Source organism: Belonocnema kinseyi, chromosome 1 (assembly GCF_010883055.1).
Source record: "Belonocnema kinseyi isolate 2016_QV_RU_SX_M_011 chromosome 1, B_treatae_v1, whole genome shotgun sequence".
NCBI classification, from domain to species: Eukaryota; Metazoa; Arthropoda; class Insecta; order Hymenoptera; family Cynipidae; genus Belonocnema; species Belonocnema kinseyi.
In genome coordinates this window covers 91,035,405-91,043,725 of record NC_046657.1, presented here as the reverse complement: position 1 = coordinate 91,043,725, position 8,321 = coordinate 91,035,405, and the positions used below count along the sequence as shown (strand labels likewise).

At 38.0% G+C, this 8,321-nt stretch overlaps 1 protein-coding gene across 1 annotated transcript in view; it reads left to right on the top strand.

The window, feature by feature from the left end:
• The window catches only part of LOC117182709 (matrix metalloproteinase-2), a 287,764-nt gene that overhangs the window by 134,586 nt on the left and 144,857 nt on the right, over positions 1-8,321 (top strand). The window lies entirely within an intron of this gene.

The window sequence follows — 8,321 nt, the reverse complement described above, 5'->3', positions numbered from 1 at the left end:
TTTGTCATAAGGGCAACCGCAGGATTTCGCCGGGAGCGGGTGCTAACCTGGAAAATTGCACCCGTTCCCAGCGAAGTCGCTGTAAAATTTCAGCCACAATCACGTCTCATGACCGTGAGATAGTCTGTAAAGGAATCAATACGATGATCCAGCAAAAGCCTCGTGCACACTAAGAACACGGAGCGACCCAAAGACTACCGCCTTCTGCATTTTTCCTGTAAGTGTTTTAGCATATTGTTGACACGTAGGGATGCTTTTTAGGCCATTAGCAAGTGAAAGCTTGGCACGTCCAAGAGCGCCGATGATAAGGACGATTAGTTCAACAGAACATTCCGGGTACAATCGCTGCAACTCCCTTTTGAGGTCTCGATACCTCTCTATCTTTTCATTCTCCTTGGTTATGATGTTTTTGTCAGCTGGTCCCGAAAATTCGATAACGAACATGGTTCGCTTCTCGAAGTCAAGAAGAACCATGTCAGGCTTCGAGTGAGCAACAGAAACAATTGTCGAGAATATAAATTTCCAGTATATGCGGCACTTCCCATTCTCGACAATTGACTCGATTTCCCTAAGAGCATTTAGAGGAGCGACATTAAGGTTAATGTCGTAAGAGTGACAGACATGGTAATAAAGCACTCTTAGTGCCGCATTGTGCCTTTGAATGTAGGTCGTTCCCGCGTGAGTTGGACAACTAGATAGTATGTGAGCTAAATGCTCGGGGTGTGCATGGCACGCCCTGCAGCTATCATCGGGAATATCTTGGCTCAAAATGTGGCGACGGTATGTTAAGGTGGAAATCACACCGTCTTGGTATGCAAAAATTAAACCCTCCGTACCAGACTTCAATCCGGGCGATTTAAGGAAAGCAAACGTTAGCTCACAAGATATTGACTGATCCTTAACATTTCTGTGGAAGAGACCGTGTATCCTCATATGGAGCTGTTACGAAAGTTTTTCTCTTGTGCTTTCCTAAGCCGGGCTTTCAGGAGTGAGTACTCGAGATAGATAAGATTTGATGCATTTTGCTCACCCCTAATACTGTAGTCAAGTCCGAGTGTTTCAGCAACCTCCTCCGCTGCTTTGTAGAGAAACGCTCCTTTGCCCACTTCTTCGTGATTCCTGACCATTTTAAGAAGAGGGTCTCTTCCATTTGCAACTCTGTGTGCTGTACCCAGAATAATCCTGTTGTGAAGATATTCAAGACTCAATATTCCGCGACCCCCTTGACGGCGTGAGATGTACAGTCGCGGAACGGAAGACTTAAGACGCATGCTTTTGTTCATGTGCATAACCTTTCTTGTCGCGATGTCAAGGGATCTGAGCTCATTCTTCGTCCATGGAACTACTCCAAATGAATAGAGTACTACCGCGACGGCAAGCATATTCGTTGCAGATACTTTGTTCCTTGCCGACAGTTCGGAAGACCAAATCTGTCGGATAAGACGTTTGTATCTGCTTCGGAGAGTATCCTTTATAGATGTCACATCCTGAATGCGGCTCTGTGACACGCCCAGGCATGTATAAGTCTCTCAAGCGCAAAGGTGTCGTATGGCGCTCCTATCAACGAGCTCAGGATCTTCAAGAATGCCATTAAGTTTTCCTCGCTTCAAATAAATTTCGGCGCATTTGTTTAACCCAAATTAGATTCCAATTTCCTTAGTATATCGTTTGACAATCCCTAGAGCTAGATGTAGTTGCTCTTTGTTTTTAGCATAGATCTTAAGATCGTCCATGTGAAATACATGAGTGACCTTGTACTTTTGATCTGCAGGTTTGCCGCACAAGTACCCGTCGGAATGGCGAAGTGCTAGAGATAGTGGCAATAACGTAAGGCAAAAGAGGAGTGGGCTCATGGTGTCGCCCTGAAAGACACCTCTCTGAAAGGTGACCTTGTTAGTTGTCATTCGATTTTTTCCAGATGAGATAGTAAATCTGGTTTCCCAAAGCGGCATTAATCTCTCTATGCACCTAACTATTTGCGGATGAACCTTTAAGATTTCCAAAAGACAGATGATAAGTCTATGGAAGGTCGAATCGAAAGCTTACCGAAAATCAATCCAGACCATCGATAGGTCACGCTGGTAGAATGCTGCATCTTTGCAGACACATCTATCGATGAGCAGGTTCTCCCGACATCCGGCTACGCCTTTCTTTGAGCCTCGTTGTTCATACATTTCTTGACACACAGGTTCAATTGCCCGAACAATCCTATCATTTAGGATAGCTGTGAATATCTTATAAAGTGTGTTTAGACAAGTTATTGGCCTGTAATTCTTCGGGTCAGCTAAGTTTCCTATTTTCGGCAGGAGTATTGTGCTCTCTTCAACCAAACACTCCTGAATCGGCTCTTCCGACTTCAAATATGAGGTGAAAATATGGGCCAAATGCTGATGGGTTGAAGAAAACTTCTTCCACCAGAAGACATTGCTGCGAAAAGTGCGATAGCTCCGGGTGTTTCTCGCACCACATAACATGCAGCCGTGCCATGTAACCCTGTTCAGGGGCCATACTCGCATCGTAGCACTCTAGCGTATTGAATTCATTTTCATTGGCTCCCCTAGCTCTAGATTGGTCGGCATTGTTGGCCGACACATTGTCGGGAGCCGCGTACTCTGAGAGGTGGCCCGGTATCCCAGAGTTACCGTTCTAGACACCTCACCCAGGTGCCATTCAGCTTTCGGCACGGTTTTCACACCTCCGCTTGGGGTTTAATTCCTTCGGGACCACCCCTGGACAATTGTCCGCGACTGCCTATTTATTTTTGTAATTATAATCAGCAGAAATCCTTGGTACAGGGACCCTCTATCCGCAACCCGAGGACGCTTTCGGTGGCCAATTGGGCCACCCCTACGGCCAAAAATTGAAGAGCTTAAGAAAAACGTTGCTGGCGACACTAATATGACGGCCAGAAACCCCAAAAACATCAAGAGTACAGATTAAAATGCTATAATTTAAAAGATGACTTTAATGACTGTAAAATGGTTTTAAAAGTTGTCATAGTAGGTTACCGAAATCCAACATGGCGGATCCAATATGGCGGCTAATATGTCGATAAGGTAGACGATTTTTGAAAAATCAACCGGCTTGGACCAAATTTGGTATATGGGGGGTTTTGTGGTTGCTGATATTGAACTTCATGTCAGATCTACACAATCCAAGATGGACGATCCAATATGGCGGCTAATATGTCTATAGGTTATATGAATTTTAAAAAATCAACTGATTTGGACCAAATTTGGTATATGGGGGTTTTTGTGGTTGTTGATAACGATTTTAAAGTCATATCGACATAATTCAAGAGGGATGATTTCATGCGGCAACTTAATGTTTAGAAATTCAACTTTTGCTCGAAGAAAGCATGTGAGTTCTTATTTTATAGGTAATCGAGGTCACTAACTTTAAATCTACTATCAGATTTCAATTTTCATAAAGCTCTCTGCGTTTAACAGGGTTGAGACTTTCATTGTTTTAAATTTGCAATGCCCGCATTAATTTTTTTATTGATTTTTTTATGTTTTAGATTAAACAAAAATTTTTTACTTTTATACTTTTTTCTAAACGTTCTTGTTTTCTTTGATTATATCTTAATACTCTATGATAGCATGTGGACTAAACCGTCGCAGACACATTAGCCATGAGCGGTTGCATGGCAATGCCACTCTGCTAAAATATCAAAATCATTATAATGTTTCACTAAATTACACATTTGGCTTCGATTTTTGAAGTGCTACCTAGCACCGTCAGTAAAATACATTAATTTTCTAACTTTTGGACCAATTTTCATTATTTCCGGTATGATCTGCTGCTGCACTATAATAGGTAGACAGAAGCAGTGTCATGAGTCGAACAGTCAGGTTAAACAATAAAGCCACTCTGCTTAATGTCATTTCCAGATTGACAATAACAAGACACTAGAATGAAGTATGAATTCCTTTAAATGTTCAGTCAATTGGGTAGCAAAATCTTCTGTACAAAGACATTCTTTCTTTAGTGTGCATCTCACTATCGTTTTCCACGTACTAAAAATTACATCACTTACACACGCTGATTCAAGAATATTGGTTACATGATCCGAAAATTGTTGTAAATTTGGACAAGAGAGTCACACTCATCTAAATAACACGAAGGTTGTGATCACTTGCACAGTACAAATTGCATGCAGTTGTTGTAATCTCTTAATGGAGTATCAAAATTTTTGTTAAGTTCTTTTAAATTGGAAGCTTCAAGCATATTACTAACATTTTCATGCATGATGCACACACAAACACTATGTGTTCCTTCACCACCAGCAAGTGTGCACCATTTTGGTCTGAACTCAGCAAACTTACTTAAACCTATTGGATTTTCTGGATATAGTTCTTTCAATTTTTCATGTAATATGCATACATGATACATGAGCAAATGTTTTAGTTCTCTTTTTTGACAACATTTTCTTTTATAGCCACACAATCTTTTTTATTTGACATTATTCGACTCTTTTGTTATGACTCATAATATTGTATGAACTTGTGTACTGTCTCTGATGGTACGATTTTGACAGCTTTTGAAATTGGCATAGATAAAATACATTTTGTTCTTTTTTAATGGTTTTCCTTTCGTCGCCATTCGCCTAGAAGTTTCAAATTCTTTAGCAATTTTACAAGCGGACCAAAAATCAGGGGCTATTGTAAGAATTGATACTCGTGATGGATAATTTGCAGGCAAACTGTTAAAAGTTGGTTTCAGTCCTTGTAATAAATTCTCTTATTCTTCTTAGCCTGTAAATTCTCACTTTCATAATAAGCATTTCGGCAATTTTTACAAATTTTTACTAAGCTAAATTTGACTATTTTTCTAACATTTTCTTCATCATATTTCTTAGATCGACCCCTGTATGACCATCTATCGCATAAAATTTCGCGAATCTATTACCTGCAAGTTTTTGTTAGAAGAATTTTGTTGAAGAGATGATATCTTATAAAAAATATAACTTGATATTTTATATCACAAAAAATGATGTATTAATTGAAGCCGAATATCATTAATTTCCTTTTTACATTTAGGTTGAAGATTTTGAAAAGTGCACAAACTTTACGTAAACAATTTATTGTATGATTTAACCATCAAGATATGTTAAGTTGGATATCGTTTACATAACTACTAACAGTAAACTTCTTTGCCATAGTAAATATAAACTATATTTTTTAAGGTGAGCTAATTTAAACTTAAAATAACAGTGTAGTGTTTCAGCAACTATTTAATCTCACAATATTTAGACAGATAAATTAAGATCTTGTAACACGAAATTTACAAATAATGAAGCGGGGCTATATTAAGTATTTTGATCACAATGAAGTGGGTCTAAATTAAATATCCTGATTTTTTAACTTAAATGAATCACTTATATGATGAAGTATATAGCTATACAAACACATAATACATTAAATTGTTAATTTGCTCGTAAAATTGCTAAAAAATTTGAAACTTCTAAGCGAATGGCGACGAAGGGAAAATAATATAAAAAGGAAAAGGTATTTTATCTATGTCAATTTCAAAAGCTGGTAAAATTTTACCATCAGAGACAGTAGAGAAGGTCATATAATTTTATGTCATAACAAAACAGTCGAATAATGTCAAATAAAAAAGATTGTGCGGCTATAAAAGAAAATGTTGTCAGAAACGAGAACTAAAACATTTGCTCATGTATCATGTATGCATATTACATGAAAAATTGAAAGAACTATATCCAGTAAATCCAATAGGTTTAAGTAAGTTTGCTGAGTTCAGACCAAAATGGCGCACACTTGCTGGTGGTAAAGGAACACATAGTGTGTGTGTGTGCATCATGCATGAAAATGTTAGTAATATGCTTGAAGCTTCCAATTTAAAAGAACTTAACAAAAATGTTGATACTCCATTAAGAGATTACAAAAACTGCATGCAATTTGTACTGTGCAAGTGATCACAACCTTCGTGTTATTTAGATGAGTGTGACTCTCTTGTCCAAATTTACAACAATTTTCGGATCATGTAACCAATATTCTTGAATCAGCGTGTGTAAGTGATGTAATTTTTAGTACGTGGAAAACGATAGTGAGATGCACACTAAAGAAAGAATGTCTTTGTACAGAAGATTTTGCTACCCAATTGACTGAACATTTAAAGGAGTTCATACCTCATCATTTTATTTCTAAAAACCAATGTAACTGCGTATCAGAACGGAACCAAAATTTAAAAGATGGCGAAGTATTAGTCCAAATCGATTTTGCAAAAAAGTACGCATATATCGCGTAGGATGCCGCACAAGCGTTTCATTGCAACAATGACCAATGCATAGTTGTTCTAGTAGCCAGGATTTTTTTCGGGGGAAGGCTTCGATTTTTTTTTCGAAGGGGCTTCGGGCTTATGTTCAGGCAAAGAGCGGGAAAAAAGGGAATTGAATAATAAAAATACTTTATTCCGTGGGGAGGGGCTTACGCCTCCAATCCCCCCTCCCCCTGGCTACGCCGCTGCATGTAGATGTCAATTTATATTTCCATTGCAACGAATCAACCCACTTTTGGACAAAAGTTTGACGCCTTCGGATTTGATGTGCAGTTTTAGGACACAAAGCCCTGATTTCTGTAGTTAATTTTCTGCATGGAGGAACTAGAGGTGGAATTCGCAGTGGCATACATTCCATAGTTTACTGAGGCGCTTTCAAACTAAAGCAGTCGACTAAATTGGATCGAAATGGCTGGCACTTGGCAATCGTGGAAACATCATCGTTTGCCCTTAAATCTCGTCACGTAGTCATGAACTAGTATATTCGCTAGTACAGTTCTCAGGTTCGCAGATAAATATGCGGTGCACGATGCACGCTCCCATAAAGTTTCGTGGTGGGTGGTCGAGTTGGACTTACTTTTTGGCAGTGAATCCCAAAGAAAATGAAAGAAGGACCCAGGTGGCCAGCATTCAGTGTTGCCAATTTTTGTTGGAAATACCCTTTACGAGTTCAAGATAGATAAGTCACGATAAAAGTATTCTCTTCAATTTTACATTTTCCAGATGAAAAGTATTCAATTTATATTATTCGTAATAGTCTCGTATTATTTTTTGAATATGTATTCATTTACAAGAGAGAAACCATTTGAGAATACGAGTATTATATACACTACTAGTCGTAATTGTGCGCCCTCTTATGAAAATCGGATTACAAACAGGATTGTCTCAAACAGTGACTAACTCTGTGAAAAGTTAAGTTAAGAAGGATTTGTAAAGACCCGTTAGAAAGATAATTAAATGTCGCATCGATTGAATCCCATTAGAAGTATTTTCTATGAATGTGGAGCTCATTTCCGTTTTGACCCATTTTTGATTGTAAATGATATTAAAAATATGCGTTAACAAAAAATAGAATCTCGACTGCCGCTCGACAGAAATGTTTTGCTACACAAATTAGTCTAGGGTTTACAATTTGTAAACAAATATGCATTAACTTGAATTTCCAACTAGCAAATTTTCTGTCTACAACGGAATTATCTCGAAATAAGCTCGAAAAACCATTCCCTTATGATTGACACTTAAACAAATAAAAAAATTTCATTTATATAAACAAATTCACAACTAGACTACTGTTCAATAAATTTATGTAGTATTTTTTCCTAAATCGACGTTTCAGTAAGTCATATTCCATAAATATCCTATATATTAGGAGACGCTTTTAGGCGATAAAATTTATTATTTATTTAAATAAATTGTATAAAAAAATACAAACACAGAGTATATATTGAAATATACATTATATTCATTATATATATACATATTATATATATATATATATATATACATATACATACATATATATATACAATATACATATTATATATACATTATATATATACATTCGGTTCGGTTTTGATTCTTCTAGAATCAAACCGAAGGGACTATGACAAAGCCACCGAACGCGTCTTTGGGTTGCGGATAGAGGGTCCCTGTACCAAGGGTTTCTGCTAAATATGGTTACAAAAAATAAATAGGCAGTCGCGGACAATTGTCCAGGGGTGGTCCCGAAGGAATTAACCCCCAAGCGGAGGTGTGAAAACCGTGCCGAAAGCTGAATGGCACCTGGGTGAGGTGTCTAGAACGGTGACTCTGGGATACCGGGCGACCTCTCAGAGTACGCAGCCTTATCCTTGGATGCAGGGCTCAACAAGGATGGACGAACTCCTTTCCCCTTTCGAGAATGGGAAGTGTCGCACATACTGGAACTTTATATTCTCGACAATTGTTTCTGTTGCTCACTCGAGGCCTGACATGGTTCTTCTTGACTTCGAGAAGCGAACCATGTTTGTTATCGAATT